This window comes from Ixodes scapularis, unplaced genomic scaffold (assembly GCF_016920785.2).
Source record: "Ixodes scapularis isolate PalLabHiFi unplaced genomic scaffold, ASM1692078v2 PGA_scaffold45__5_contigs__length_3442486, whole genome shotgun sequence".
NCBI lineage: Eukaryota > Metazoa > Arthropoda > Arachnida > Ixodida > Ixodidae > Ixodes > Ixodes scapularis.
Window position 1 is genome coordinate 591,551 of NW_024609874.1, and position 7,722 is coordinate 599,272.

A 7,722-nucleotide genomic window follows, 5' to 3' on the forward strand; every position below is an offset into this window, starting at 1 on the left:
TTGCTTCCTCCCGACATAATAGTGGCGGGTTAAATAAAGCCGCTAGAACGTCATTTAGATATTTTGTTGAAAAGCACTGACACGTGTTGCGAACTGACCCGCGCGTGAACGCCTGAATGCGTTTTCAAAGTGCGCCAGATTAATTAGGCCTGATAGAATATGCATAAATTAAAAAAGGAGCTTTTATGCTACTAAATTTCTAGACTGGTTAAAAAAGCTGAAAGCCACGCCAGACAAGTCAAGTTTGACACAGTAAACACGTTTCCGCAATGCGTGGAACATTTTATCGAAACTTTCAGTTGCTTCGATTGTTGTACGAAACCTGAAAATGACGAAGGCAAATTTTGTTAGTCGTGGCAAAATACCCAGGACTAGCGGTAAAAGCAAGGTAAACAAGCGCCCTTATTTCTGGTATAAAAGGGGGGGGGGGGGGGGGCGGGGAGGTGTCTGAGTAAAAAGGACATTTTCTTATGGTGTTTTTGTTTTAATGTGCGTCTAAGTCAAAAATGAGCAAATTGAAATCTAAATTTTTTGCCCTGCTCTCTAACATCAGCCGTTTTCAACGCGCCTGCGAATGCATTTTGCGGATATTTAATTTTTGCGTTGGCAACACTGGCTGAAACCCCATTAGCGTTATGCAATTTAAAAAGCGTTATTGGGTCCAGTAGCGTCACTACGTACAGGCCTAAAAACTTAGAGCGCATTCTGAGTAAGTAGTTATGTAAAAACCCAAATACTTTTCAGTATCCTCATATAATATGTCCTATAACGTAAAATAACAAGCATTCAAAATTCTGCATAACAATATGCTTCATATCAACGTACGTAACTCATGTTTATAACATCAACTATAGTGTATGGATAACCTGGTGGACGGTAAAAAATCCGTGATATTATCCTAATGACAAATAAAAGGAAAGTGAAAGAATTATCTCCAGAACTAATTCAGAAAAGGCAGATAGGTTGTTGGTCAGGCATATATTGAACAAGACTAAACGACTTTAAAAGCAGAAGTAACACAAATGTATAAATATATTAACTCAGTGACATAATAATGTGTTAAAATTTGCTGAAACAGGGGATGATTGCACTCGTTATTTCAGCTCTTTTACTTCGCATGACCTCGATGTTGTTCAATGAATCTAAGTAACAAAAATAGAACCATATCACTTTACAAACCGATGGTTCATAATACTCTGTAAAGAATGCGGTACTTCTTGTCCTTCTGTGCTTATGATGCTTCTGTGCTCCTCTGTGTACTTCGCCTGGTGTGTCTTTATTATTTTCTTTTGTCGCTGCCGTTACCAACACTCTCGTTAAGGCTTAATTCCTGTTCTTTCATGTTTATATTTCACGCCTTTCAATATAATCACCATTACGTATGCTCCGAGTAAGCGACCTCTCTTTGTTGAAAATAGCCGGGCAGTATATATATTGTAACATTCCCATTTAGCATAGATCATCAGGCACTTTGTGGTTACTATAAGACAAAAACGTCCAAACAAGTTGCAATTCCAGAAGCTATAGCGCATTTTTGTAGAGCAAATCAAAATTTGTATATTCAACCCTAGTCACACTCCCCAGATCGCTTCAAATTTTTTTTTGTTTGCTGTATAGATCAGTGAAGCACGCTTGTTGCATTTCTTCTCAATCCTAGAGAGGTCATATCATTTGCAAAACAATTTGAAATGCATAGTTTATGTGAATAACCTCTGTGTCTGGTGGTATGTTGTTTGTCACGAGGATAAACATTTACAAAAATATTTTAAGTCACAAACATATTATTAACTTACATATTACATATTACAATAAGTTACATATTAACGAAAATGAAGTTGACAGAAAGACAAAAATTGTGTAAGAATGGCGTTCGCGGGTAAGGTTTAACAACCATGTCCGGTTGAAACTTTTAATTCTTACAAAGAATATATCTTTGTTTGTTTAAGTACAGGGAAATGTATTCAAACTCTTTTTTTTTTAATTAACCGGAACAAAAACATTTCAGAAAGTATTTGCGCCTTATATTTCACGGTAACGCTTTGCGACGGCAATCCCGTTCCTCACCTTTCGAATGAATTTACCGCCACCAAACATCCGGCTCACTGAAGAGACGAGTGTGAGCGGAGCGTTTCAAGTTCGTTCCCACACCGACATTTTTAAGTAAAACAGAGGATGCAAAAATTATTGAATTGGTACAGTCTCTTCATTGTCCGCGAGAAAAGAGCTTGTATTGCGTACTCAAAAACAAAATAATAAAACCTTTGCTTATGAACAGTTGAGTTCAACAAAATCTTGCAAGTGTGACTCTGCTGACAGGCTCATATCTTTGAGGCTTTTTATTGCCCTCCCTTGAAATCTGGAACGGCAAGAACTTTAATACCGACAATTCGTCGTTATTATATGACTTTAATAACGACATTTCTGCTAATTTGGTCCAACTGAACCCTCCGTAAACTGCAAATACAAAAATTAGCGCGCATGTTTATCAAGGGCCGTATGTGGCTCAATATTGGCCTCAATTTCTGAAAATTTAACGATAAAATACAGATGGCCTTTTCTGAAAAGATTATTCAAAATATTTCCGAATAAGTAATCTGCCAACGTTAGAGCTAAGCAATCTGCCTACGTTTGAGCTACTTTTTGAGGAGAATACGTGTCTTAAGTTTGAATATAAACTTTACAAGCAGTGAACACGTACACTTGTCCCAGTAATCCTTAACATTCTCAAGTTTATAGATATATTAGTGCGTAGACACATAGCTCAATATTCAAAAATTTTGCATTATGTATTCTGTTTGTATTTTTTATTACCAAAACAATTATTTGTAAGCAATAGAAATGTTAGATCATTTTATGATATTTCAGGTCTCTACATAAAATATATTAAGCACTAGCAACAAATCTTTGTGCTAGATAAATATTCAAAATGCCGACTCCGCGCAAGTCGCGAAACGCGGATCTGACCGACAGCGATTGTGTGACTTTGTTCCGTAAAATAATTTTTATTTTCTCCCCCAAAAACTGTGAAATTTGTTATAGCGTACAGACTAATTCATTTTATGTGAATTAGGAATGTTGACCTAGCATGGTCGTTCGATCTTACCTAAAAGCTCCCACAAAGGTTTGCTCATTTGCAAGCACACAATATCAAGCAAGCAAAATTCACTATTATTGCGCTAGGTACATTTGTAAGCAAGAAACATTTTGTTAAGACGTATTTATATTTTCACATTCTTTTCTCCAAGCATAGGCTAGGAATGCTGAAATAAGGTACAACATATTGTGTATCAATTCGTTATCCCGCTTTAAAGTACGAGGTCAAAATAATGAATTGACTCTCAAGTTCTGCGATGCTTGTTTTGAAAGTAATCTACACAAACAAAAAAATGTTGAAGCATACGTACCCCTATGGTTGGTACCGTGTGCTCCCATGCTAGTCCATTTCAATGACACTAGTGGTTTGTGGTGGCTAATTATTGAACGGCCATAAACTGAAAGGTCCCTGATTTTGGCAGGACTGATGACTGTCCCATCAATGTCCTTTAGTACAACGAATCCTCCAGATGGCAGCAATATGATGGGCAATTTTACTCGTGGGACTGGGTTCTAGGTATGCAATAAACACAAAAACATGCCTCAGAAACTGGATATACAAACCTTCCTCATTATCAGTGTGTTTGAAAGTGCGTTTTAATTGCGTCTTTATTTGTCCCGTTTATAAACGTTTACACATGTTTAAATTTGTGCAGTGTAAAATAAACATTACAACGAAACGGATTACATTGCTTCGAATAAGTTTTTTTTGCTAAGATAAACATCTGTTTGTATTAGCCCTTCTTGAGAGCGAAAACAGATCGTAATAAACTTGTCTCACAATAAAGAAGGGCAAAGCAAATATTATATAAATATATTAGAGGATAGATGACAACCAGGAAAGAAAAATTTAGTAAAAAACCTATATTATGTTGAGTACAGCTGTTTAAAAGACATATTACAAGGGGTTTACTCTTTAAAAAAGGTTTCATGACCTTATTGGTTGATTCATTTTTAATTTTTACCTGTAATTGCTCTGAACCTAAGAACCCGAGGAAAACACGTCCGCCTGTTGACTATGATTTCGCATTTTTATCAATGACCAAGAACCAAAAACCAAGACTTTAGGTAGAAGAAAAAATCAAAGAGCACACGAGCTGCAAGAGGCGCACTTCATTAGGAAGAAGGGGCCCTGATGCGTCAATGACATGTCGACTGCATGGTATAATGCTGTAATACGCTGTTTTTTTTTAATATATAAAGTTATGAAAACGGGTAGAAGGACGTGTATCTTTGCGCCTATGTAGCCTATGTTACGATAAATGTATCAACATATAGTATATATATATACTTATATTTTTTTAAATATAGTTGTGAGTAGCTCTCGCGCTTGTCTTTTTTCTTGTGTTCGTTTTGTTAGCGCTTTTAACCATGGTTGAAAACAGTGACCACCAACTAGCGCAATAACAAGTAATTTTACACTTGATCCTTGTTTCTTCTTGACGGTTGGCCATGTTTTCAATAAAGCAGTAAGCTTTGCCGCCCCAGCGTCTGTCCGTACTTTGCACAACGAAAGAGTGGCGAGGAGGATGTGGGTCAGCAAGTCTGTTTGATGAATAACCATGCGCGTGGAAAACGACGACAAGACTTCGGAGAGGACCCTGTAGAACAGTTCTGTTTCGGGGCACCTCCCGGAATTTTCTGCGGAGAAGGGTGACTTCGAAATTTACGTGGAATGCTTTGAAGCTTTCGCAACCGCAAGCAAAATTGACTCGGCTACCATGCAGCAGGTGTTCCTCACGCTATCGGCGAGGCTGCGTTCATCACGCTTCTAAATCAGCTCTTTCCAAAAGAGCTGCGGAAGCAAAACAAGACGGCGTGTTCAAGATCCTCTGAAACGTATACGCCCCCAAGCATTCGACGTTCGTGGAACGATACAAATTCTACCGAAGGGAAGAACGTCAAGGTGAAATCATCAGTAACGTTGTCGTGGAAATTAAGAAAGTGGCAGCTACGTGCCACCGAGAAACTTTTTTAGAAAAGGCTTTTCGAGACCTTTTCATCGTGAGTCTTCAAAATGATGCAATCCGCTGCAGGCCGCCGGCGACAAAGGAAAGACCTCATTTTTAACCGCGCCAACAGCTCTGCCTTGGAAATGGAAGAGGCGCAAGGAAAAAACAAGGAGGCTCGGCGCAAAGAGGAACCATCAGCTAGCACCATCGTGCGGACTGACGTCAACTGCCAGCGGAGGTCTACGCAGCGACAAGGTGAAAATAACTTTCCAGATTCGAAGACAAATGTTGTGTGTACTGAATCTGGTAGCGCAAACAACAAAAAAGGTGTGACTGCAAGTAACGAGCATGTGTTTGGATCCGTGAATAATTTAATTATAATCCATTTTGCAAGTGCTTCTCATACTCTGCTGTGATCATGTTATGTTTTTTTTTTGTGGCTTCTAAAGTATAAGCCTTTAAGTTTCTTGTTAACCACAAAATATATCCAAACTTTATTAAGATATAATTAAGCAAAAATAATACAGCGTGTCCGGGTAGGTGTTTATTCCAAATAGCTTTATTAAAGTTCTGATGGTAACTAAAACAGTTCGCCTAGATTGCACTTCCAGATACTAGCACTATTCGGTTATTTCTGATTTAATTTTGTATTCCTGAAAATAAACCTTGTTTGTAGTCAGAAATCACTACACCATTTACTAAACATTGTCACACGCGTCTCTAAGCAAGCGCGCTCGTGGCCGACGGTTATAGCGCTTGGCTCCCACGAAAAGGCCGTGGTTCGATGTCTGGTAGCGGCCGCGCCTTTTCTTTTTCTTTGTAAATTTTGCATTCTGGTAAATTTGAGAGCCCTGTTGCTGGTTCGAGGTTCGAACGTTGAGCGCGCCGAACTTTCTACCCCGATTGTTCCACAAACCCACGCGTGTACAAAAGGGACTCTGCTTGGCGAGCCGGAGTCAGTCTTGCCCCAGCACTCAATCCTTTGTTACGCCGCCATTGACGCCTGCGACGCTAGACATCTCCTAATTTGGCTTGGGCACAAGCTTGCCCCATTAAACGCTTAGTTTCCTTCAATCATTCGCCACCTCACGAATTGTCATTTGTAACAACCCGAGAACGATCGACTAGATAAAAAACTTGGCAAATTCAACCCCAGTTCCCGACGGAGGGACCTTGGTCTCGGTATACCGCCTAAGATAATCGGTGGCGACGATTATCCCGCGGTTACACAAAGTTGATGGTGGAAAGGTACCAGACATATCAATTCCCATTTGCTGGAATGGCATACACGTCAGAGCGACTGGCTGCATGAGTACTGCTGGCTTCGTCGGTGGTTTCTTCCATCGTTGGCACTCGTGGCACAATCGTGTGTAGAGGTGAACGGTCTTTGCAAGTTTGCACCAGGAGTACCTCACGCAGATCCTGGCGAGTGTCCGGGTGTAGCCAAAGTGTCCCGCCATTGGGTTCTTATGGCAGGCTTGGAAGATCTCTTCGCGAAGACCGCTGTAACCACCAAAAGCCACGTCTTGTTGGAGCCAATGAGGTTCCTTTTGTAAAGTGCACCCCCTCGGATGGCGAAGGACGGCTGAATTCGCGAAAAGACTCCAGGCACCGTACTATGCCGCCCTTCCAGGTACTCAGTGAGTGCGCGCAGCTCAAGATCGTCCCGTCGAATTCCCGCCTTGTTGTCGGCGTTCACTGCGCCGGGAAAAACATCGTTCTTGTCGTCGTCGTTAGTGCGCTCGGACGCCCGCTCGAAGGGGGCCCTCAAACACAATCGTCGCCGCTGTGCTTGCGGCCAGACTTGCAGACCAGAGTCATGTCCGATTCCTGCGGTCGGAGAAGCCAGCGAGCTAGCCATCCTGGGGGTCCTTTGAGTTTGCGAGCCAGCAGAGTGAATGGTGGTCTGTTCCCACGCGGAAAGGACTCCCAGACGACGGTAGGGCGCTCTTTTTTTGTCATTGAGTAGTTGCTCTCTGCCGTAGCCAGCGTCCGACTTGCGTATACGTTGACTCGCTTTGTGCCTTCCTCCGTTTGGACCAATGCGCCGCCAAGCCCTGTATTACTGGCGGCGGTGTAGAATTGTTTCTGCAAACTGGTCGAAATGACCAAGGGATGGAGGGGTTTGAAGGCGCCGTTTCCATTCGGCGAATGCTCGCTGTTGCACGAATCTTAGGCCGCCCATTGTAAGGTGCGTCAGAGTTTCAGGGAGCTTGGCAAAATACCGGACAAAGACAAAGCACCTATAGTAGGCACAAATGCGCAGAAATCTTGCAGTATTCTTCTCCGACGGCGGCAAAAATGCGGCTACGACGCGCGAGGAAGAACATGTTCGCGATCACAACGTAACCCAAGAACTTCAGTTCCTCATAGGCAAATCGACATTTTGTCGCCTGGAGGGTGAGTCCTGCGTTCTTCGTAGCTAGAAGCACGGCTCAGAGTCGTCTCATGTGCTCGTCGAAGTACTAGCTAAAACCTCAACTTTGTCAACGTCGACCAAGGCAGCTCTCCCTACCGAAAAACCCAGTATAATCTCTTCTATATCCGGATTGTGGAACTGGAAATCTGTTTTTGGAAACTCGAAATTCAGATTGCAGACAAAGGAATTAGTTCTAAAACCCTGAAGCCCAGATACAATCCAGATAGATTTCCAGTTCCATAATCCAGACTTGATTTT